Source organism: Callospermophilus lateralis, chromosome 11 (genome assembly GCF_048772815.1).
Source record: "Callospermophilus lateralis isolate mCalLat2 chromosome 11, mCalLat2.hap1, whole genome shotgun sequence".
Taxonomy (NCBI): domain Eukaryota; kingdom Metazoa; phylum Chordata; class Mammalia; order Rodentia; family Sciuridae; genus Callospermophilus; species Callospermophilus lateralis.
In genome coordinates, this window is record NC_135315.1 from 68,807,565 (window position 1) to 68,833,907 (window position 26,343).

Below are 26,343 nucleotides of genomic sequence, written 5' to 3' on the forward strand. Positions count from 1 at the left end.
GCACATGTGTACATGAAAAATTCAAGAATGGCAAACAGACAAGCTAATGGTATATTTGACCAAAGACTCAACCCACTCTTTCTAGTACATTTCAGAAATGATTCAAATTTTGCATATTTCTAAATCCCAGCTTCTTGGGAACACCTCTGCCTGGACAGCTTGTTCTTAATATCGCTGCTTCCCCTTGGGGGAGGTTGGATGATGCTCTGGGTAGACAAGGGCAAGTTCTAGTTTTCCATAAACTTGTATGAACCTGACGGAGCAGGAGTGTGGCCACTTTTGCAGCTTCCCATCCTCCTTTCCCCTGTTTTCCTTTTCCATGTGTCTTCTTGATCACATTGACAAGTGCCTGGATCCCAGAATGAGCCCATGTTCCTTTGGTCTTTCCTGGAGAATGTGCTTGCTCTCCTTCCTCTCCCCTGTCATCTTATCTTTGGGGTTTTTTCCCCCCTCCATGGCAGGGGGACCTCCCCCTGTGTCTCCCTAGCACCTGGCATGGTCATGTGGCAGGCAGTACTGCACTTACTGGGTCCTACCTTAAATGTCATGTCTTTTATCTCCCAAGCTCACTATCTGGATAGGGTAGTTAAAGGTATGGTCTTCCTTCCTCTATTTTCCTGTTGTCTTGTGTGTGTGTTTGTGATGAGCATAAAAGAAGAAACGTGTATATAAAAATGTATATACACCCCATAAGCATGAAGATGTCTGGACACTGCCACATCCCCAGCTTTGTCACAGCATCCACTGCCCAGCGGGGATGGGTGTGTGGTCTCGAGGTGATTGATATACCTGGAGTGTCATTCTCTGCCTAAGCTGCTCAGATCTGTTTGTGACATCACCACTGTGCTGTTGTCCTTCCCCCCAATACATACACACTTCACCTATTCCATCCCATCTCATGTCACCCTGCCCATCCCTTATGGCTCCTGGTCCATCAGAATTAAGATGCTGGGAACCAGCCTGGGTGGCCTGAGAGAGGAATAGACCCAAGAGCGAGCTAAGAAACTTTGAGGACTATATGCTCTTGCTGTCATGTTTATTCATCCAGCAGCCACCTAAGGAGCACCTACCGAGTACTAGGTACAGGGGCCAGGCTCTGGAGACAAGGGGAAACAGACTCTGGCCTCAGGGAGTCGGGGGGTGGTCTATTTGTTTGTTGTTTGTTTTCTTTTTCAGAGAAGACCTGGCTTTGGTAAGTTTTGTCTTTGAAGAATATTCCATAAAGGCAAAGTAATTCATGACATTTTAAACATTTATGTGAATTTGGTGATGCCTAAATTTCCAAATTGGCCTCACTGCTGTAAGACTATGTCTGAGAATGATCAGGTATGTGATAGGACAATGAGGTCCCCAAGGAGACAGATCATGTCATATTAATCTTTTCCTCATCAAGCCCTATCTTAGCACCCGGTACAAAACATATGCTCACCAGTTGAGGACAGGTATTTTGTAGTCCGAGTGTGGGGATTTTAATCCCAGATCCCACACTTGACAAACTAGGTGACCCTGAGCAAGTCACTTCACTTGAGACTTCTCAGGGTTAGCATGAGGGTTGTGAAACAATGAATGTCAAGTGCTTGGTGCATTGGCAGGAATGATGCTTGGTGAACGTGCTATTATGCTATTTTATCATCGTATTCTTATTCTCACCTTTCATTTGGAGGACTTCATTAGCCAGATTAATTTTTTAATTAACAGAAAAAGCAAAATTGTTTTTTAACAAGAGATAACAGCTAATTTAAACTACGTGGAAAGGGTTTGGGAGAATGATAATGGACCCAGGCTTTGCTGGGACATCTTTGCCAGATACAGCACAAGAGCCACTAGGACCCATCAGGTGATAAGAGGCAAGCCTTCTCACCACTCACGTGCTGGCCCTCAACTGACAATAAAATCATTCCAACAGGAAAGACAAGTGCCTCTGAGCATTTTGAAAACAGATTTGACACATTATTTTCATCAGAGAAATCTTCAGGATGGATAAAATTTAATAATGGAATTATTATTTGATGGAATTTTTCCTACTATGTGAAGTTGTTTTTTTATGAGGCTTGAGGTTTGTGAATGTTTTTAAGAGAACAGATATGATTATACCCATTTGATTGAAAAAGAAAACTGAGGGAGTCATATGACTCCTCCTAAATCACACCCCAAGAAGTGGTTGAGCCAGGGCTTTGGAGTTCCCAACCCAATCCATGTTTCCAACACTCTACCTCCTACCACCATAAGTCACTGAAAATGTCCCACAATTTCTAACATTTTATCCTTCAAACTATACCTTCCAAGCTGCATCCTTACAGGGAAGTGGCCTGCATCTTATCTCAAGCCAACTGTTCTAATCCTTAGTTCCAAAATACCATCACCAGACCTTTAGTTGGATTAGGTCAGTGAATCATAACTTGCTTTAAAAGACAAATGTTTCTTGGCAAAATATAGGTCTGAACCCAAGCCCCCATCTGGCTGACATTCTGGTATAATGGGTACTAATTCTAAACATGAATTCAGAGACCTATACTACACAAGGTCAGGACTTGTCTAGAGCACATATTTTGCAGTTCAAAGAAAAGCCCATTTTTGTTCTCTCTTTCCAGTTGCATCGGTAGAGAATATTGGTAGCAATTCTCACTCAACAAATATGTTGAACTGAGGTTTGTCCAGCTTCAAAGTAACCACCATTATAAAAAGTCCCCACCATGTGGTTTTTATTAAAAATTCAGTCTTGAATAGTATGAAATTAGAACTTCTCTGAAAATCAGGACCTGAAAATTTTAAGTGAATACTGCCCTTAAAGAAAGGGTCCCTACCCTCAGAGTGCCCGAAGTCAACAGAAAAACACAAAAACAATTCCAACAAGTGTGGTGAGAGTTATGATAGGGGTCGTGAGGGTCAGAGAAAGAGACCCCCACCAGATTAGGCAGGGGCCTTGCAACTTGTGGAATTCAAGCTAGATTATAAGAGAGCCACTGAAGATTTTTAAAAATCAGGATAACACCATTTGTGATTTGGAAGGATCAATCTGGCCCTATTGTAAAAGAAATGGAGGGGAGGGGGGACCAGTGTTTCTAGGGACAAGAAGACCAATTAGCAGATTATTTGCTAGCATCTAAGTAAGAAAAGATGGTGACCTGGAGAAGTGCATGTCAAGATGAAAAAGTACAAGAGGACCAGAAGGAAAACCTAAAGAAAGGGGACAATTGATATAAGACATGTGTATCGCATAGCCCCCTTGCCACTTCACTGAAAAATAAATACCTCTAAGGATTCTGAGAGTCTTTTAGTCACACCAGATCCTAGCTGCAAGGGGGCTTCTTCATAGGCCTAAGCAGGATGTTGAAGATAAAGCAATCCCTTGTCATTTAAAGGGCAGTGCTTCTTTCTAAAAGCCCTTCTCTAAACCTTAAAATTACATTATTTTGGCTCTAGCAAACACGCCTGGTGTGAGTCCTTCCAGAGGGGATTGTTGATGTTACTCGGCCTCTCTGAATTATTGATGAGTTTCAGGTTTGTGGAATTAATGAGTTTCCGCAATGGGGAAGGATGGGCATATCACTTTAAGAAAGTCAGCAGGTTGCCCTGGAGGAGGCTTCCTCATTCTTGCTAATGGGGGCGTGATTATCCCAGAAGCCAAGTGTGGGATGAGAGGGAACTTCATTCCACCCACAGATACTCCAAGGTCCCTCTGAAACTAATGGGACAGTGCAGGTCCTCCGGGTGTAATTTGGTCCATTTGAAGAAACTGACTATGGAAAAAGTATCCCTGTGGTTCCATATTGAAAGCTTCCCTTTCCTTCCCTGGGAACAACTGACCCCGCAGACAGCCTCAGAGTCACGCAGAATGTGCACATTAGGCACCCAGAGAAGTGCACAAGAGCAGGGCTCCCAAAGGGGGGGTCATGGAATAGAATATTACAGGGTTATGTGGAAGAAGAATTCTGAAGTCAAATTAGAAAATGCTCCAATAATCAAATAAGCAGGTTTCTTTAATAAACATAGTGACATTCAGTGTGACTTTCTAAGATAAAAATATGGAATGCAATATTTTCTGACCTTTTTGATTACAAATGTCTCTTTCTGAGGACCTCTTAGAACTAGTATTTCACAAAATTCACTATAAGAAGTATTGTTTAAGATTGTAAAACCGGGCTAAGGTTGTGGCTCAGCGGTAGAGCACTCGCCTAGCACATGCAAGGCCCTGGGTTCGATCCTCAGCACCACATAAAAGTAAATAAAGATAACTGAGTCCAACTACAACTAAAAAATAAATATTAAAAAAGATTGTAAAACCAAATTTAAATCCTGCCTGGAACAAAACAAGGTATAGATAGAATATAAAATTCTTGATATATCTCATCTCCTTATACCCATAAATTAACACAAGGTCTGGCATCCAGTAAATGCTGAGTTGAATTTAAGCATAGAACCACTGAACCTAATGATGTTTTGACCTTTACTATTGGGTCAGTTGTTCTAGAAGGACATAATAGATCATCTCGTCTAAAATTATAAATTAAGAAATTGAGACCAAAAGAGGAAAAGTTGACTTCCCAACTCCCACAGGTTAGACAGAGGGACCAGAATCTAGCTCTTTTCTCATTCATTGGTTCATTTCACCAAGTACATATTAAGTGCCTACTATGTGCAAGTACTGGATTAGGCCCAATGATAGGGTTTTGTTTGTTTGTTTTTTGTTTTGTCTTGGTATGGGGGATTGAACCCAGGGGTGCTTAACCACTGAGCCACATCCCCAGGCCTTTTTTATATTTTATTTTGAGACAGGGTCTCACTGAGTTGCTTAGGGCCTCGCTAAGTTGCTGAGGCTGGCTTTGAACTTGTGATCCTCCTGCTTTAGCCTCCAGAGCTGCTGGGATTACAGGTGTGTGCCACACCCCTGGCCCGAAGTTTTCTTTTAGAAGTTTACATTCTAACTGAGGGAGTGAAACCATTAAACTAATTGCATTATTCACTTAAGAATATTTAAAATAATTTCTAAGAGAAATTATCTGCTAGGGAAGCATGAGATGGTAGGTCTGGTTCTGGGACATATGGCCCTGCCCTCTGCATTGCATGCTGACCCCAGGACCTTGTCACTGGGTTATCTCCTCTCTTTAGCAAGGTTTGTACTTCTGAAGACCATAGATTCAGAGTCAAACATTGACACAGTTTGGAGTCATACAAAGTTTTTTTTAAAAAAAATCGAATAACAGCTGCCATTCATTAAATGCCTATTTATGATACCCACTGTGCTAAATAAGTGGTGCATGTTATCTCATTTAATCATCTCATCAACTCTTTGAATTGGGTATTATCTCCATTTTACAGATGAGAAAACTGAAGCTTAGACCTAATTTGCTAGTCATCACATGAGTAGGAAGTAAAACAATGGCACTAGAATTTGAAATAAGGTTTGTCCAGCTCTGAAGTCCCTACTATTATGATACACGGCTTTTATTAAAAATTTAGGATTACATAGGATGGAATTGGAATTTCCGTGAAAATCAGGACCTGAAAATTTTTAACAAAAGTTAGTTACTTTAGAAATAATCTATTCAAAATACCTAGTGCAGCAGCCAGCCATAGTAGATCCCCAGCCTATGATCACTGTCCTGAAGAGTTTCAACCAGGAGTTGGCATATTACAGCCAATACACCATATCAGGCCCATTACTTGCTTTTGTAAATGAAGTTTTACAGAACACAGTGGTGCTTATGCATTTATAAATTATGTGCATCTGCTTTCAAGCTACAGTGCCAGAGTAAGTATTTAGAACAGATTCCCTATGGCTCACAAGGCTAAACTTATTCTGTGTGGACCTTCACAGGACAAGTTGGCTCATTCTGATCTAGGTAACTGCCTCTGTTTCCTATTTTGTTTTCTGAGCTCTACCTGAGGTTAGAATAACAACTTAGGATATGATATACCTTCTCCCAAATAGAAAGAAAATAAAGGGAGGTAGAGGGTTTCGCTGTGTACCAGGTTTCACGCATCATGTATTCCTGGTCTTAGCCATCCCAGTACCACTGCATGACAAGTAAGAAGAAAGTGAATAACATGCTGAATCACAGCCACTGGGTGGTAGACCCAGCCTTTGATATGGCTCCATACTTGTGCTGTTAGACAGAAGATGTTCTGATAGGAGGATATAGCAGACTACAATAAATCCGTTTGCCAACATTTTTTTTAATTTATTTTTTAGTTGTAGGTGGACACAATATCTTTATTTTATTTTTATGTGCTGCTGAGGATCGAACCCAGTGCCTCATGTGTGCTAGGCGAGCACTCTACCGCTGAGCCACAACCCCAGCCCAGTCTGCTACCATTTTTAAAGATCAGACCATTCTTCCTTCAAGACTAACCCAAATATAAATGAGCTTTAATTAAAAGCAACTCCCAGCTGTATGGACAAAAATTTAAATAAGACTAATTGGGGACAGGGAGACTGCAAATGCTTAGATCACTAGGGATGGCCAAAGCTGACTGTTGAGACGGTGTCCCGGTAACCCCTGCACATCACAGCCCTTCTCCTAGGACCCACATTCACAACTTCCTTTTTAATCACTTTTGGGGGTGGCCATGCTGGTGGTTTCCCTTCTTTCCCAATAGCTCCTACTGTGCAAAGATCACATATTCTACATCTGCTCCTAAACCTCTAGAGGAATACCTCCTAGGCTTGGAGAAACACTCAACAGTTGTTTCTTCCTTTACATGGAAAACATAGTGCCCAGATTGATCGTTCTCTCTGTTGCCCATCTCAAGTGAAAATGAACATGTTCTTTTCTTTGCCGTTGGAGTATCAGTCAACAATCAAAAGTCCTTAGAGCACTAAAGTTTTAGACTCACCACCTGGTCCTAGAGTCAAAGAACCAGCACAGAATAAATATTGCCTGGCCATCTTGATTAAGTCACCTGCAGCCCTTGCAGATGGCTACACCTGTTCAGTTCCCATATCTTTTAAGTCTCTCTTAAGATACTTCACAGTGAATTTTTGTGCTTATTCAAAATTGCATCCTTTGATAGACTACATGCTCCTCAAGAATAAGATCTAAGTCTTATTCATCTCTGAGCCTATAGCACTAACCTGGAGAAGGTGCTGAATAAGTGACAGGTGGGCAGATAGATATACAGATGCACAAAATAGAAGCAGAGCAGCCTACCTGAGCCTGCGTTGGCACTTGCTGACAGCACAAGTTTGTCTCTCTCACCATAGTTATGGAGCGCCTCTGGGTGCAGAGCCCTCTTCAAAGTATAACATAGACAAGGTGGTAAGAAAAAGACATAAGTCCTCAAAACAAAGACAGTGGCTTAGGGGAAAATAGAAGAAAATAAGTCAAAAGCCTGAGGTCCAATAAAATTGACCTAGTAACAAGAGTTGAAAAAAGAAGAACCCTTTAGAGTTGAGTCCAAAAGTGCCAAGGGACAAGAGGAATAAACAGAGAGATGTTTCCTTTGTTCCAGACAGCAGCCAGAACAAAGGGAGCACAGGAGAAGGAATAAGTAGCAAGGCCTGTGCAGAAACTCCTCTGGTCAGATTGAGCCAGGCCTCCACCCACTGTCTGCAGCCCCAGAATCCAATCACCATGAAGGGGAGAGCTGTAGATGCAGAGGGTGTGGGTTCCAGACCTATCCCTGCTACTTCTGCCTGCTACCTTAGCAAATCCCTTTGCCTCTGCGTCTCAGTTGCCTTCTCTATGAAGTGGTAGGCCTTAATGCCACCTGCCTTCCTGGTCTACTGTGGCACTGATGTGCTAATGGATGTGGAGGCACAGTGTGAGTTGCTGGCAGAGTGGCTGCATGGGAAGGCAGTCAGTGGTGCATGGGCAGACCTCGACTCTGTATCCTTTGTCTTGCAGAGGGTTGTCCTGGGTTGTGCAATGGCAACAGCAGATGTACCTTGGACCTGAATGGGTGGCACTGCGTCTGCCAGCTGGGCTGGAGAGGAGCAGGCTGTGACACTTCCATGGAAACCGCCTGGGGAGACAGCAAAGACAATGATGGAGGTAGGGCTCTGGCACCCATGGGCCCTGGCAGCTCCAGGGGCAAGTGGCGTTACTGAGTTAACAGGCTTCCAACACCAGCTGTGCAGTCGGTGGGGGCGGGGGATGGGGGGGCGTGCACCGGCAAGCAAGAACCATTCATGTGGCTTAAGGAGTGAGTACAATGTCACTAGTTGTTCCATTTGGATTCGTTAAAATTAACTAACATAAATGAAATTAATTGACATCCAGCAGCCAGGATAGAGAAGAAGGAAGAAGGTACATAGAAAAAAAGAGTTTTCCCATAATTCAACAGTGGGATGAGTTGCCTGGCAAAGTTATGAGCTCCTCCCTGGAGGTGCTAAGAAGAGGTCATCCAGTTCTGTGTGGCAGAAGCTGTTGAGGCTGCTCCTCCCGGGAAAGGATGTTGAATTACTTTTGATGAAGGGCTCTTCTCTGATTTGGAGAACACCATTACCTCCATACCCTCTGTCCCTCTGGGTATGCCAGAGAATTTGCCTTTGCTTTGGATTTTTTTCAAGTGCTAGATAATTAAAACCCAAAGAATGAGAGGCTAGTCTAAGACCTGGGTTCTAATTCCAGCTCTGACTTTGACTCCCTGTGCAATCCTTAGTGAGCTACTTATTGTCTCTGGGCTTCATTCTCCCTATGTAGAAGATGGAGCAGTTGGACCATGAGGGCCATTCCAGTTTTTATAATAGACATACAATTAGGCTTCATTTCTCTGTTGTATAAACTTGCATAAATACAACCAGAATGTATTCTACTTTGCCACCTGGATGATGCCTGTTCTACGGATCTCAAGGGATTATTAGGAAAAGAAAAGGATAAAGATGTGGAAAAGAACATCAGGACAATTAACCATACTTTTCTAATGATGGCCCAACTGTTGTCTGGAGTTGTTTCTGCAGCTACCTTTTCTTTATACCAAGGTACTTTCTAGTATACTACAGAGTAGTAAGTCAACAAAGCAGAAACTCAGCACCCCAATCTTTGGAAATTTTTTTCCTAGGGTATTTCTAAAATCTGAAAGAATTATAAGAATTAGAAAGCCAAGTGTGTAATATTGCTCTGGTTCATTTGCAGCCAGAAATGGCTGTTTTAAACGACTGGTTATTATCTGAGATTCCCTTCAGTCCTTCTGCCTACTGCCCAAATCCAGAAGGCAGCCAGGCCTGATGCACACAGGTCTGGGCCTAGTGGAGTAACTGTCAACCAGGAGCTTGGGACTGACATTGGTCTTAATAGCAAGACAGACAGTAGGTGCATGTTCTTCTGAGATCTTACAGTATTGAAATGGCCCATAATCAACCTGAAACTTGTGGAGTTTATTAATTCTTGTGCTGCATAAATATCCAGAGTTTCTATGATGGGACTAGGACTTTTGCCAGGTATACAGATGATTAAGTCCTGTCCCTGTACCCCAGGAGCTCAGGTGAAGGAAAGAGGCCCAAAGTTGAATGTTCTTGTTCTGTGATAAGTGCTATTATGGGGTTTTATGTTGGTTGTTGTGGGAGTAGGAAAACATTCATCAGGAAGTTGATACTTGAATAGGAAGGAGTTTCTTGGAAAGGAAAGAACTTTCCATTTAGAAAGACCATCATGGGGAAAGTCAGGACAGAGCAGGGAAGGGCATTGAGAATTCCTGCTTTCAGGCAAGATAAAGAATGATCTCATTTGCTCTTCATAGGGAAGAGATATCAGCCTATATTATCTTCATGATTTGCCCAGCACCCCCTTCCCTTTGCCTTTGTGGGCACCATGCCAATGACGAACAGTCACACCCTTGTAATAGAAGAGAAGGGGAGAGCAGCCGCACCATGAAGTCATTCCCTTCTCAAGAGTTCAGTATCTTGGCCAACGCCTTCAAACAGCTGTTGAACATCTGGGCAGTAAAAAACTGAATGTATTTGTGAAATGTGGAGAAAGAGCACACTCCCCTCTAACACGCATACAAGACTGGCTTATAGAACAGGGTTCATTTATTCTTTGCTTGAAATCCAATTCCAGTATAACTTGTCTGCCACACTTCAGAGCCAGCCCTCCCAGCACTGGAGCCCACCACTGCTTACATATGGCCTGGGCACACAGTAGCCCAAAGCCCCACTGCTTTGGTGGAAGAGCCTTTTGTCATAGGAAATGGAGCTAAGCCCAACCCCAGGGGATTGGATCCTACTCCATCTGCTCTCAGAGGTGAGCCAGCAGGAAGTAGAAAAGAATGATCAGAAAATCCCCAATTGTAGGAAAATATACCTCTTACATTTTTTGGAGCATGTTAGGGACTGAAATGAGTTTTTACATCCATTTTAGCAACGTTATACAATAGCATGGAAATGTGATTTCATTTACTGCCTCAACAAATGTAAACTGAGTATCTACACTGCACCAAGACCTGTCCAGTGTACTAGGATTTCAGAGATAAATAAGACACAGACCCTGCCTGTGCCAAGTTCGTGATCTAGAGGGGGAGAAGAGGAAACAGCAGGTAATTGCAATACAATGGGATCCTGTGTTGAAAGAGCAGCCACTTATTCACCTGATGTTATCAGGTGTCTGGGTGCCCTCCTGGAAATAGTAACATGGTCCCTGTCCCAATGGGCTTCCAGTCCAGCCAGGAAGAACTTCCATGAGTTGTTGTGATTAGAAATACAACCATCTGGGTAGGATGGATTATCAAGAATTTTTGGCCTTGTGTTCTCAACTGTGAAATGAGGAAACATCTCACTTTGAGATCCTCTTGATTCAGTGATCTCTCCATCCATTGGGGAAGACCAGAGGAAGGTGCAGGGGGGCCCTGCTTCTCAGGGGGCACATATGAAATAGATATAGGACCAGAGAAAGGCAAAACTCATCCTCACTGGCCTTGCCTACAGAGACAGTCTGGGAAGGGAAAACAGAGTGCCCTACATGGGGAACGTGAGCGTGGGCCACATATAGCATCGGGCTCTTTTCAGTGCAGTTGAGCACCACACGTTTTGGGCCCCTGCTGTCAACAAGGCCCCATGCTCTTTCCTGAGGGGATATGAGGACCAGTGAACATGGCCCAGTCTTTCTCCTTCAGGAAGCTCACAGTCATTTGGAAGAAATTGTCATTCAAATGACTAAATCTAATGGAGTCAGAATGAAATAAGTGCTTTTATTTCAGCCATGACAGTGAATGCAGCGTAATCCCAGATACATAATTTAGAGTGGAAGGAAATAGTGTTAGAGTCTTGCTGAGTGGTTGTTCATGGTTGAAATGACTCAAGGGCCTGAAGAAGGAATTAGCAGAGTTTAATGTTGAGTAACAGGGCCAGAAGGGACATCTGAAAAATCAACTTCAGCTCCTCCTCCTTCTCCCCTGCATGTTACAGACAGGGAAACTGGAGCCCAGAAAGGGGAGGTGACATCATATACTTCACAGTCACACGGAAAGTCATTAACACAGACCAGACCAGACTCAAACCCCAAATGCGAGTCATGGCACATGGCCTGGTGAGCCTGGAGCACCCCACCTTCTCCTAGTGCCCTCTCCTCCTAGAAATGCAGTGAGCGCTCCTTAGACTAAGTGGGCTGTGGCACAGTACAGTCACTCAGGTGTCCTTTTACAGCGTGCCAAGCAATTGTTCATCTACTGAGCCACACTATGATGGATGTGGTATGATTATCCCCTTTCTATTTCCTTATCATGAGGAAAAGAGGCTTCCTCGTGTGTTGCCCAGGTCATGTGGGTAGCCAGTGGCAAAATATGCTGCCATCTGAGCAGAGCTTTTCACTATGCCAGACCTCAGACATGTGGCTCCATCAAAAACCACTGCGGTCCCTCATTTGTCAGATAACTCCCATTTTCTCTTCTTTCCCATCTTGGTAGGTTTAAAGCAACCCTTTTTCAAATTAAACTTGAATTTCAAGGTTCATTGAGAATACTGTTGAAGGTTTTTTAAACTGTGAGACAAAAAAATGTTATTCAATGTGGCTGAGTTGGGAGCAGCTTTATTGGTTTGTTTTTGTCTTCATGTATGGTCATTGTCTGGATTTAAAAATGGAAAACAGATCCTGGATGTGACTTAGTAAGTGCCAGTGTCCTGATTTTTTATTGGAGCTGCCCATACATCCAGCAAATGGCCAGATTTCACCCTGGGGGAACTAAGTGGTAAGAGGGGCCAGCGGAGCAGGCACAGTGCCCCTGACTCACCCCCTCAATGTGAATCCCTCCCTGTGCCCCACTTGCCAAAGACAGTGTGCCCTGTTCTCATGGCACCCTATTTGTGAAGCCCTTGTTGAAGTGCTGTCAAAAGCATCTTCTCATTAGATGCACACTGACCCTCTCACAAAGATGCTCTTATGCCCATTTCAGAGATGGTCAAAGAGTGGCCCTCCTATGCTAAGTGACTATGGGGATAATAATCCCTACCTACAAGTTTGCGATCAGGATTATAGGTTATGTGTCTAAGGCGACTTAGAGGCAACATAGCACAGAGATTTAAAATGCAGGATCTGTACTGAGATTTTCTGCATTCAATTCCTGGCCCCCCTGTTTGTTGACTGTGTGACCTTGGGAGGATTACTCAACTTCTCTAAGACTTCCACCATCACCTGTGAATATCAGTTCTCCCTCCTGTTCCTTTCCACTTGCAAACAGAGAAACGTGATAGTTATTACAGAATACATATTTGTATCTAAATAAGTACTTTTAAAATTGGAATTATGCTCTTCATAATATTCTACTTTTTTTCACTAAAAGTCTCCATATAATAGAGGATTTTGACTTTTTACATTTTCTTTGCTAAAATCTATATTCTAAACTGTTACATGCTCATTGCTAGACTGAAAAAAAATCCAAATGTACATAAAGGAAAATAATAACCATCATTGAAAGAATCTCACAATAAACTTGCAGGCAGACATTTACATGTAGGGTTACTGAATCTCAGTAAGCTGCAATGATTTGCTCAAAGTCACATAGTGGATCAGTGGAGAGCAAGGAATGGATGGAAACTGTGTTTAAAAAGAGCATACCAGAATAAAAACTCCACTGGAATTTAAACAGCCAGACCTCTTTTGATAAAGGATCTTTAAGCAGCTTCAAGGTATGATAATCTCTTAGGTGCTCTTGGCCCCATGAAAAACAATCATGGGTGGCAATACACACAATTGATAGAGCAACCTAGAATGATAAATTTCAGGAAAACAGAAGAAAGCTTTCAGTCCTCCCTTCTCCTCCCCATCTCCCATTGCAGGAATGGAGAGTTCACAAAAAGCCATAGAATTTGGTCACCCTTCAGACTATCTCTAAACCACGCTTCTCATGATAAGAGACAAGAGAGAAATTGACCTTTAAAAATCTTGTGTTCCAAAGAGCAGATAAAGATTTTGTAAGCTTTTTGAAAGAAGGCACAGAATTTATTACAGAGAATGACAAAAACTTCTCCCAGATGTGTATAGAAAGGAGAGGCGCATTCCACCCTCTCTCTCCAGGGCCTCCCAGATGCTGCTTGTGGCCTATAGTAAAACAGCTCTGTGTTCAGACGGCAGACAATGGTGGGTTGAGGTTGGCTGATGGGCTGTCCAGCCAGGGGAATGGTTAAGCCTGCAGAAAGACTGATAGGCTTGTTATAACCCGTTCATGTGACCAGCAATTCGATGAATCAAACAACTATAGTACAGGTTTACTAAGCACTTATCCATCCTCCTGGTTTACATTTAAGCATCCTCTCTTCCAGGAAATGTCCCATCCCTATCCTGAGTTGGGTTCCCCACTTGAGGCTTCCAGAACTCTGAGCTTCCTTCTTTCCCAGTTCTCTCTTGGCTGACTAACCTTCGGCACTAAATTCTTTGGCGGTGACACTCCTTTATTTCTACATGTCAGGTGCCTAACACAGGGCCCACCAGCCACAGAATGGTGCCAAATAAACATACCAGGCTTGTCCTCCTTGCTCCTTTCCAAGAAAAGGGATGAGCACTTCCTGCAAGGAATGGATTCCATTACACGGTCTGGCCCTGGGCCCTGCCAAACTGATTGAGCTGCTTGATTTGGAATCCTTACTCAGTCATTTATGCATTTGTTCATATTTAACAGATATGATGCATACTTCAAGGTTTTGTGCTATGCATTTGAAATTCAAAAGTAAACAAGTCAGTTCCTGTCCGCAAGGAGTGGGGTCAGGGCTGGGGGGAACAAGAATAGCCGAAGTATTGCTATAAAGAGTTGTAGACTGTGGAGCTTGCCTAAAAATTGGGTGAGAGCAAATTCCCAGCTCCACCATTTCTCTAGCAGTACAATATCAGGTAAAATCACGTATCCCGAGACTCCGGGTCCTTGTTTGTAAAGATGGGAAAGTTAGTCAAGCCACCACATTTAGTAGAAATTTCCTGCACACTTTCTGGGAAAATCACAGCAAGTCAGCCCTGAGGGAAGGTGTGCTGAGGACATATGAAGGTCAGGAGGTGACTGTCAGAGAGCCCAACAGCCTGGAGGCTATCATGTCCACCTTTCTTCTGACCAAGGAGGACACTGACCTGAGAGCTAGAGACAAGTCACAGAGGTCCCACTCCTTGCTGGCAGTGTCAAGATCATATAGGGGAAGCTACTTCCAGGCAGGACTGCAACTATGTATCTGGAGAAGGGCCAAGCAGCAGCAGAAGACTTGATTCATCTGTGTGCCCCAATGCCTATGTGCAGAGCTCTGGGTAATGGCCGCAGCAGGAGAAGGACACTAAAACTTTCCTCATTGACTAACTCCTTTACTCTCTACAACCCAGGAACCTCTCAGTCATCCTGAGAGGCTGGCAGGGCATGTCACCTGGGTATTAGGTGAGCATATTGTAGTTCAGGCATTTGAAGAGGATTCTTGGGTGGCAATACACACAATCGATAGAGCAACCTAGCTTGGGTGGGAACGTCAAAGGAAAAAGAAATTTCTGAGGGGAAAATATTCTTTCCCAAAAGTTGAGGCTTAGGATTTAGGAGAGATTTACTTAAAATTAGAAGGAAATAGAGGAAAATCCTCCCTATTTTCCTGATTTTTTCCTGCTGTGATAAATGAGAGTCTCTTAATGAAAATAGCAAACATACGAAACATTGACAATTTGTAAGTCAACCAACTTATGTGTAATATAGAATTGAGGTATGAGGTACCTGGAAAATGTGTTTCCAAACCAGCCAAACTAGAAATTCCCCAAAACTATGTATTGATGTGTTTCTAATTTTCCCCAGAATTTATTTTTCTCTCCCCAAAGCAAACCTTTTCCTTTTAATACAAATCTTCTAAACTTTGTCATTTATGCCTAAGAAAATTAAATTGTGGAAGACTTCCCTTACCAGAGAGCACACATGCATCGTTTCAGGATTCCATATGCTACAATAACATTAAGAGGGTTTTCCACAGAAACTGGTTTTGTAAAATGCAACCTTTGAAATTATTTGGGCGGGGAGGTGCCTATTCACTTTAAAAATATGTACCTTGTTTAAATATGATTGTCTCTATTGGTGGAAGTTTTTCCCACATTTACTATTCAGAAACTATTTGTTATATGTATGATTAGGACAGCACAGTGTAATCAGGCAGAATCCCTGACCTGGCAGTAATCTAACCTGCAAAATGTTCAGTGAACAATGGTGTCTCTCATAAGAGCACCATTCGTGTGACACGTCCATTTCAGAGAACCACGATCTATAATTCCCCCAAGATCTCCACTGCCCTAATTTATATGTGTGTTGTTATGGCTGTGTTCATCCAATTCCATTCTCTAAGGCCAAACTGTATCCAGAAAGGCTGCCCTGGATGTGTGCATATGGAGGGCCAAGGCCAAATGGCAGCACTGTTACCAGGATACCAAGTCAAGGAAGCAACTGGCCAGGAGCTGCTGATATCTGTAACTTGCCAAATCCTTACTTATGTGCTACTTACCATATGTTCCTTATCAAGTGCTTCAAAATGCCTGACCTCACCTAATCCCCACAGCATCTCTGCAAACTAAGTTTGATGATAGGTTTGATGATAGAACCAAAGCTCAGTGCTTTTGCTGGGACTTTTATTTCTAGCACAATGTCCAATGAGATTATCACCAAGACCCACTGACTATAAGACACAGCAACTTGTTTTTAAGAACTCAGCAAAAAAACAAAGGGGAAACCAGGGAACCCTGGGTCCCAGAAGCAATAATTGAAAGTCAGAGCAGCAGGCATACAAAGTGTGATAGGATCGTAGAGCCAGGAGGCAGGGCACACTCACAGAAGACCATTGCAACTGAGCCCCACTGGCTGGGACTAAACACTACCCACTCGACCAGAGCAGTGACACTTAGGCATGCTCTGCCCTGGTTCTAGAGGACAGGGGGCAGGGAGAGTCTGCTATAAGCAATAGAGCCTACACCACAAAGCTCTTGAAGTCCTTACCTACCAGAATGGCGCTAGAATGCTTTGTTAAGCATTCTACCCAAAATGTGGTCCCCTGGGTTACAGTTGTAGCTCAGTGATAGAGCGCTTGCCTAGCATGTGTGAGGCACTGGGTTCAATTCTCAGCACCACATATAAATAAATAAAATAAAGGGGAAACAAAGTCTTTGTTCTGGTTTAGTTCTGGGCCCTGAGATATTGAAATGAACCAGACTAATGGTACCTCTGAGGTGGCAAACAGAAATAACCAGAAACCACTCTGGAGGGTTCATTTAACCACATGAGATCCTCTGTATAAAAGGCAAGCTGCTCTGGGGATCACAGGCAGAAACATAGAACACACAGGACATGAGTGGCCCCAGCCGCAGTCAACAACTGCAGAATACAAAAAGCTTGCCACTCCCAAGAACGTAACAATCTGAAAGAGGCTATAACATAATAAGTTTCAAATGACTAAAGAGATAAAATGATATTTAAAACCATAAGGATCGGGGGCTGGGGTTGTGGCTCAGTGGCAGAGCGCTTGCCTCGCACATGTGAGGCACTGGGTTCCATCCTCAGCATCACATAAAAATGAATAAGTGAAATAAAGATATTGCATCCATCTATAACTAAAAAATATTTTTAAAAAAACATAAGGATGGAAGAGGATGCTATTAAGAACGAAACAGGCAGGTTTTGAAAAGTTCCAAAGAAAAAAGAAAAGTTCCAAAGAGACTATCTGGAAATTTTTAAGAATGGGTAATTTAAATTAATGATCCAAAGGACAAATTAAACAGCAGACCAGACAAAAATAAAGGAAAGATAAGTGAAGTAGAATACAGATCTGAGGAAATAAATCAGAAGGGGACACAGATAAAAGGATGGAAATTGAGAGAGAGATTGAGAGACATGAAAGATTGAAAGTCCTTTAAGCATTTAACAATATTCCTGAAGAAAAGACTAGAGAGAAAGGGAAAGAAGACTATTTGAAGAGCTTAAAGCAGAACTGCCAGAACTCACACAAAAAAGTCTTCATTAAAGGGCTCGTGGTTCGGCATTTCACTCACTGCATGGAGCATGCCTGTATTTGGGTCATATGCTCAGAGACAGATTGCCAGCCTAACAGTTCCCTGGAAAATCTTTGTCTCATTGTCACAAGACACCCAAGAGAAGTTTTGTGCTTCACACCTGACTACAGGGGCAGATTGTAAGTTTAAGGAATTAACCATCTTTTTCTGTCTCTCTTTATAAGCGCATGACGTTTAAAGAAGTTAAGCAGCTTGTACAAGGTCACACAGCTTCCATGGGAATCAGGACCCAATCCCTGCAGTTTGCCTGAGAGAGGGCTCTCTTAAGCACAGTGCACTATACCACTGAAGACACAGTGAAAGGGTCCCTTAAGCTCTGGTGCCCTGTGACTCTGATCCTAGATCAGAGAAGCAGCCCTGGACTGGATAAGTCCTCTATCCATTTTTCAGATCTTTGTGGAGGACAGTCTTTGTTCTGGTTTAGTTCTGGGCCCTGAGATATTGAACTGAACCACACAGCAATGGACCTCTGGGAGCTCATTGTCTGGGGAAGAAGACAGAGAGAATAGTCAAATTATAGTTCTGGGGAGAGTCATTCTGGAATGGAATTTCCCCAGGATGCTGAAGAATAGTGTTCAGTAACATTCATAAAATCATGTTCTCCTAACATGTAAGTCTCTCTGGGGGACTCAAAGAAAATGCCACACCTCAGAAAGAACTGAGTTCAAATCCTGAGTCAGCTCCTTCACCAACTATCTGTATGATCTTCTCCAAGTTACTTTACCACTTTGAGCCTCTGGTTTCTTTTCTCTAAAATGAGGGTGACAACCGTGGCTACCTTATAGGATGGGAGAATTCAATGACAAATTCCTTATAAAATATTAGAAAGAACAATGCGTGGCACTTGATGCATGCAGTGATTTATCTTTATCATCAATTTAACATTGATATTAGTAAACACCACCACACTCCTGGCCAACCTTTCCCAGGACTCAAGAGCAGACGTTCCTCCTCAGCAGAAGGTGGCTCTGCCCAAGTGCCACAAAGCAGTGTTTGTAAAGAGGTAAAAGACTGGTTTCCAGGGACTGCCTTGGTGGTAAACAAGCGCAGGCAAGAGCTAATAAAATTTCAAATTAGCCATGACTTTTCACGGCCCTTCAATTGTGCTGGCTGATTTAATGGTCAACATCCCTGCTCGCTGGGATTGAATAATGGAGCATTTCTGCAGAGTTATGGATGCAGCAGCTGAATCTGTCATGCTAACATCAATAGCAGAATGCAAATAACCCTCTGCTTGGGCTATAATTATGTGTTTAAGCAATGCCTGACAGGGGCAGCCCAAGAATGTGTGATGGAGTCTGCTGACTACAGGAGAGGACAGTGCTTTGCCAGGCAGTTGCATCTGGGTTGGGGACAGAAGCAACAAGTTAAGGCCCAGAACAGTGCTGGGGCAAGGGAGACCTTCCCCCATGTCTCAGACTAAATCTGCCCTGTGAGACTGAAGGGATGGCCTTTCATCTGATGAGCCATGTTCTAGGTTCAGGATCAGGAAGGGAAGATACCTTTATGAAGCGCCTACTATGTATCAGGTACTATTTGTGGACTAGTACTACACATTTAAATAAGTAACAAATACCTATATGACATTTACTCCTATTACCCCCACTAAGAGATATAAGAAACCAAGACCAGAGGGTTTAAGTGACTTGCCCAAGGACACACAATGGTAAGTTTTAGAACCCAGATTTTAGAATCCCAGACCATCTGGTTCTGGAATCCATGTGCTCTTTTACTGTGCTGCCATGAAAGAGGTGACAAGCTCTAAGACACCATGCAGAAATGGGAGAGAAAGGCAAGGAATTTTTGTCCCTAATTTATTTAATGAAAAAAAGAAAAAAAAAACTGGGCTTCAGGACAGCTAAGTAGTTTGCCTGCAGCCACACAGCTGGTGAGGAGGACGGGGCCTCAGTCTAGTCAAGGTATATGCAGTAGCCTTTATACAATGAACTCCATGGAGACAGAAGGGAGGTGGATATCTGAGCAATACTTCCACATTATTAATGAGGAGACAGGGGTTCAGGGAGATTAAGTACAGGAACTTGTCCAGGATCAGTCTTAGGGACAACAGTAGGACTTGAACCTCAGTCTCAGTGTCTCATGATCCTTTCACGTTGCTTAATGGAATTGACTAAAGATATGGTTTTATGGCTTTTATAGACTAGCATTTATTCTCAGCCCATTCTTCCTTTGTGAATGAATTCATTCAGTTTTCATTTATTTATTTAACAGTCATGTTTTTTAAGTATGCCTACTAAGTGCTAAGGGTGGAACAGATGACCAGAAGAGATCTGTGACCAGGGTGGTGGGAACGGTTATCCCAAGTCAAACAGCTAATAAGCAGTAAAGCCAGAATTTGAACCCAGGCAGGAATACACATCATCACACTCTGCCTGCAAAACCCAGACCATCACCCTGGACTCTTGCTGTCCCCTACTGTGAGCACTGTTCTCTGGGATCATGTCTCATTTAAAGCCATTCTATTGGGTGTCTGTAAAAGTACTTTGGGGAAATGAGGTCAAAAATCTGTGATCCGGTAGAATTTCTTCCTTTGCACTTTGGGAAGATGGTACTGCTATAATGCAGTCCTGAAGAAGCCATCCTACGGTAAAGAGAATCCCTGCAAATGGCAACTCACAGGAGGGGGAGTTGGGCCTCCACAGGCAGAGGACTAGGCCTCAGGCCATGTGGTCACCTGGCAGCTGGGAGAGATGCCACACACCTTCATCATCACTGCCGTGTCCTCACCCAGAGCCAGGCAGTCCCCAGGTCCTGGAGTTTCTCCTCAAACCCATCCACTTCTCCAGCTACCCCTGTCACTGCGCTGGCCTAGGCTGTCATTTTTCACCTATGCAGCCTCAGTGCCGCTCCTCCTCCTTGAACTCCAACTTCCCTTCTGCTTCAACAGTGCACATCCCACTTTAACCTCCCATTTTAACCCGTTAGGTGTCCCCCGTTGTCCTGAGGATGAAGTGCACACTCCCTAACCTGGCCTACCAGGCCCAGCCCAGTCTGCTCCTCCAACCCGGGGGCCGTGTCTTGGGCAACTCAGGTGTTCATGTATTTTCTCACCTCTGGACCTTCATAATACTGTTCCTGCTGTCTCTTTAGAAGAAGAAAAAAAGAAAAGACAGTACACTTACCTGTCTGTCTCTCCTATTAGATTGGTGGGGCCAGACTTGAAGTACCTGGATCTCCTTAGTGCCAGTAAAGGCTTTGGCTTATATCAGCACTTAAAGTTAGTGAGTAGAACATAGGGAAGAAATGGATGCAGGCATTGTAGGCAAACAGGGCTAACTGAACACAGCACTATAAACCACATGCTCTGTCACCCTGCAGATGGCTTGGTGGACTGCATGGACCCTGACTGCTGCCTCCAGCCCCTCTGTCATGTCAACCCGCTGTGCCTGGGCTCCCCCGACCCTCTGGACATCATCCAGGAGACACAGGCCCCTGTGTCCCAGCAGAACCTACACTCCTTCTATGACCGCATCAAGTTCCTCGTGGGCAGGGACAGAACACACGTCATCCCCGGGGAGAACCCCTTTGATGGAGGGTGAGTCCATGGGCCCAGCTCCAGTGGAAACTCTCTGAGGGAGAACCAAATCACCTCCAGGGCTACTTTTGGGTGGGAGGAAGCCAGAAGGGTGGGCCTCAAAGGTTCCTGATGGAATGTCAGAGGAGGCAGAACAGCAACCTCAGTATCCACATTAATAAAACTGCTATCCAAGGCATTCAGAATTTTTATGAGCAAAGTTGTGTTGCTCCTGCTGGGTGATAGATGGAAAGAGTGAAAAATCAAAGGTCCAAGGGGAAGCTTGGATCAATACCCACTTTGCAGTCAGCTCTTCCTGATCCTGTGGTCTCCAGATGAGCTGAAGGGTTTTGACACTGCTCACCCTCCGAGCTAGCTTCCAGAAAACTTTGTTAGGCTGAGGGAGGGGTGCATCTGCTCTGCCCCAGGGCCACATGCCCACGTGTTCTTTCCATTTTCCGGTTGTGTCATCTGTTGGACAGTTTCTTACTGAGATCTATTCTGTGCCAGGATGCATGCTGGGATCACAGAGATGAGTAGAACAGTCTCTGCCTATTGGTCACTCACAGTCCACTGAGGGATTAAAAATATGGGGGAACAGTTACAGTATACTTGGCCAAAAATATGTGCCTAGGGTACTCTGGTGCAGAGAGGAGGAGGTACGTTGAGGTAGGCGGAAGACCAAGACTTAAGATCCAAGTCTTAAAGTTGTGATATAGTTAACAAGGAAAGGGAGGGAGGGGGTTCCAGGGAGAAGAAAGAGCTCATGCTAAGACCCTGAGGCATGACAGTAAACAGGAGCAGCAAAAAACATCCTCTGCTCCCCAGGTCAGGACAGTGAACCAGGATGAAGTATCCAAGAGGGGAAATTTATAATAAATTCTTTTGAAAGTCTTCCAATGTAGGGAAGCCTCATAGATGCAGAGCTTTCTCTGCAAGTCAGCACAGTTAATTTAGCAATTAGACTGTGTGCTTCTATGTTCATGATTTCTGTGCCAGAGGGTCGCTGTTCTTGGGGGACAATGGAAATTGACAAGGGTGGGAACGGGGACATCAGCAGAGCTTGGTCACTGCTTGGGTGTGAAGGGTGCTGAAGAGAGGGGCTTCCTCCTGGAGGCCTAGATAGATGATGATCTCTCCACCAGGACAAGGACCTGAGAGCAGGAGCAGGGTGGGAGTGAGTGACAGCCTCCACTTTAAGCAGGGGAAGGACAAAGAGGGACAGTAGGACACAAGAAGAAATATCTGTCATTTTAAATAATTCTGGAGCTCTTGCAGAGGTTAGGACCTAAAGTTCTTGCTTTGGGAAACCATCAACAACAGGCAGTGGTTGAATGTAAGAGCACATGAATGAATGCTTGCTCCAGTAGCACGTGTAAGAGCTGGGGTGGCAGAGACTGAAGAAGGAGCCATGAGAGCCCCCTGTGAGGTGGCTCCTATCTTCCCAGGTAACTGGAGACACCAAGGAGAAGGCCTCACTCCTGTACATGATGGAGCCAGGATGCAGGCTAGTAGGTCTGTCAGCCCCAAGAGCCTACCCCTTTCCACTACCACAACTCGTCCTTGCAAGGAGCATGGCATTTGGGAAAAGTGAGCAGGAGAGTCCTTTGAGCCTAGCAAGGGGGGGCCAACACACATGTCACACCTTTAAAGGTGCATTACAGCGCACACCCTTCCACCTGGCCCACGCATATGGAGGACCTGAGGAGGGGGTGACCTTTCACATTCACAGGGCCAATCAAGTGGTGGATCCAGGGGCAGAAAGAGTGAAGAGAAACTATTCATTTATCTTGGCCAGAAAATCACACTGCGGATGAGTAGCAAAAGCAGAAGTCAGCTCCAGATCATTGTTTATGTAGCTGTCACCTTCAGTTAAATTACAGACACTCTGAAAGCAGGGACCATTCATCTCTCCAAACCTGTAATACTTCAGGCAAGGCCCAGAATATGGTATTTGCTCTACAAATGAATAGATAATAGAAGCTTCCAGAATGTTACTGTAAAAATTCCTTTTACCTAACATTTGTCTAAATCATTATGTCTCTGCTTCTCACCAGAGGATGTAGATTCAGAAGAGATAGCTGTCTGTCACTTAGGATCCTCAAACAGACTCTATGTAAAACCAACCGAGGTGACTAATAACCTAGAAACATGAAGCACCAGATGCCCTTCTTGTTAGGCCATCTATTTGATGTCCTTGATCCGTGCCAGAAGTACAGAAGCACAGTTGGGGTAAAGTCAAGTCAGTTAGCAAGTTCAAGTCATTGATGTTTTTCCTCTGAGGTAGGGGAGTGGGGTCTAACAGGAACAGCCCAGCATTTCAGCCCTGGATTTACCTCCCCTAGCTGTGTGACCTTGAGGAAATGATATAACTCTTGTACAGTGGCCTCTAGCTATGAGTTGCAATAATAGTAACTACTTACATAAAAGATACATCAGAGACCCATTCTAGTGCATCTTTATTAACTAAAATAAAGCACCTAAACCAGGACTGAGTATTTCGCAGTGGTTTTAATAGTGGCAGCATGTCACAGTGAATATAGCACAAGCTTGGAATCAGACAAATCTGGTTCGAAAGGATTTCCATCTTCTGTGTGACCTTAGGAAAATTCCTTAACTTCCCAGAGCTCTGGTCTCTTCAACTGTAAGATTGGAGTGATAAATTCTATATCACAGTGTTGCCATGAGCATTAAATGGGAGAAAAATTACATAAAGGCTCAACCTAGTACCTGCCACACAGAAATATTTGCTAATTACAAGATGATGATGGTGGTACTGCTGCTGCTACTGATGATGGTGATATTAAAATGAGTTTCCAATTCCACTTTCTTAATTGGAAGAAAGACTTGATACTAACCTGCCCTTCAGGAGAGTCCAACAGTCATCCAGAGAAGGGCCAGGTTTAGACCATTGAATCATTATTTGAGGAAGAAAAAAAGGCCACATTCTTCCCAGTCAGCTGTCAGCAGGGCCCTTGTTAGAGAGGAATCCGGAGGCACTTCTCCTGAGAGTGGAATTTCTGATGGACAGGCAGACCTGACTCAGTGCCTGTGTGTGACAATAACAAGGCCTGTATCTGAGGGACAAAACCCTATATCCTCCTACACCCCATATGCTGTGCAATAATGTCTGGGATTCCATTTAACGGGCTCCAAGATGCAGGATGATACCGGATACCCAACAGCACACCTGAGACATTCAGGAAAGATGAGCCTTAGAGGTGGAGTTCTTCACTCTGTAGATTCCCAGCCATGGGTCAGGTTCAGGGAGTCTCTAGGGTAAGAAATTCAAGTCCAGGCTTTAGAACTGGCTGGACTACCCTTCAGTGGTAGATGCCAGAGGGCCAGCTCTCAGAGTCCAGGATGTCCTCAGAGGCTGGGCAGGAGGTTCTCCAAAGAGACACATGATACCAGGAATTACATGAGGTGGCAGGAGTCCCATGCTTCTGTTCAGTACCTCCACTGGTGCCAGAGGTGAGGGAACAGGGACGGTCTTGGGGAGGGATGGGTAGCATCTCTTGGGATGTGAGGGCCCCAGTCAAGCACAGGGTGCTCTGATCCAGCTGGCCTTCATGGAGGAGACCAGAGGCTGACTCAGAACAAGGCAGAAGTACTGCCAGGTAGACTTTCAGTGAGGACAGCCTCCATCAGAGACCCATTCTAGTGCATCTGTGTCCCTAGAGCCCAGCATGAGGCCTGGCTCAGAGCACACACTCAGGACAGGTCTCATGAATACAACAGCTCTGACATTCTGACCCTGCTGTTCCTTGTTGCCATATAAAGTGGCAGAGGTGCAATGACCTCAGCTGATCCAAGGTAGAAAGGGACATATCAGGCATGGGTATCACTGTCACCAGATGAAGTAGCTTGAATACTATTTTTCTCTCCTAGCCTGGGTGCCTGGGCATTTGCCGGATGAAACACCTGTCTCCCCTGCAGTCATGGGCAGAATGCAATGAAAGGTGCCTACTATTAACACTAAGAAGAGAGGATAGTAGATGGTGGCTCAGTGGTAGAGCGCTAGCCTAGCATGTGTGAGGCACTGGGTTTGATCCCCCAGCACCACATTTTAAAAAAAAAAAACTAAATAAATGAAGGGGGGATAAAAAGACTAAGGGGAGAGGCCCCTGAGGTCAGAAAGTAGAAAGAGGATCTCCAAATGGATTTTTCAAACAAAAAAGACAGGTAAGAGACATAGACTGTGGGGTTTGGGATCTACCCTCAAGGTAGAGCAACTCTGTTAGTCATGGGGCAGACATCACCTTAGTGAATAGCTACAGATTGCCCATGCTGGACAAGTTAGCAGATCATAGGAAGAGGGATGACAGAAGAACCACCCCAAGTTATTTGAATATAGGTTCAGAGAATGTTTGAGGACATATTGGTCTAAGAAAAAAATGAGATGTCAGCAAGCCTCACTGGGCTCCTTCAAGGATACCAGCTCACTCAGGCAAGCAGGTGGGTATGCACAGGGATCAAGGAGACTCAGCTGATATTAATCCCAAAGGGAAAAGACTCAAGGGATGAAGGGAACATCAGAGAAAGGAAGGAGGAAGAGATGGTGTCCTGTAGAGGGGATCAGATCCTATGAGAAGGAGAGACTAGGTAGGCTTGGAGAGGGACAGAACCACCAAAACTTTGCCCCAGGAATGGAGAAATAAGACCTGCGTATCACCCCATTTCTTTGGGGGCCCTTCATGGGTCTGTTCCTCTTTTGTCACTGGATGCTCAGTGCCAATGGAGGGGTTGGTGCAGAGTGAGCCGCAAGGAATGATAGAGTGGATCAAGGAGCCAGTCAGACCCTGCTGGGAGCCTGAAGAGAAGGAGGGACAAAGTGCTCAGAGCTCAAAAGTGGAGCCATGTCTCCAACTGCAAATGCCTCTCCTTGAGCCCACACATGGGCGCTGCCTCCAATGTGGTTTTGTTTCTCAGCACACAATACAGGGCAGCCCAGGGCAGACAATAGCAGATGTTGGTTGTTGAAAATTAATGAAGGAATGAAGATTTCAGGCAGCCTATGGCTTGGACCTGAGACAAAGATTTCAGTGAGAAGGTTGGCCATTAAAACATTATTTATTAAAATACAGGTCACAACAACCCATTAGTGTGTCATGAATTCAACTTAGTGGGTTGAAACTACTTTTTTTTTTAAAGTAAGTTTAAATGGAATGGGGTAGAACGAATGGAAAATATGGAAAATGGAATGGAAAATGCAATTCTGTAAAAATATATATTTCATCGAATATTTTGGTGGAGGTGGTGGTGGTGGTGGTGGTAGTGGTGTGTGTGTGTGTGTGTGTGTGTGTGTGTGTGTGTGTTATGGGATAAACTGCATTGCTTACTGGATTTTAGCCACACCAGGATTTACAATTT

The 26,343-nt window shown here is 44.1% G+C and overlaps 1 pseudogene; it reads left to right on the forward strand.

Moving 5' to 3' along the window:
- Window positions 1–26,343, forward strand: part of LOC143410949 (teneurin-4-like) — a 367,450-nt pseudogene that overhangs the window by 267,720 nt on the left and 73,387 nt on the right.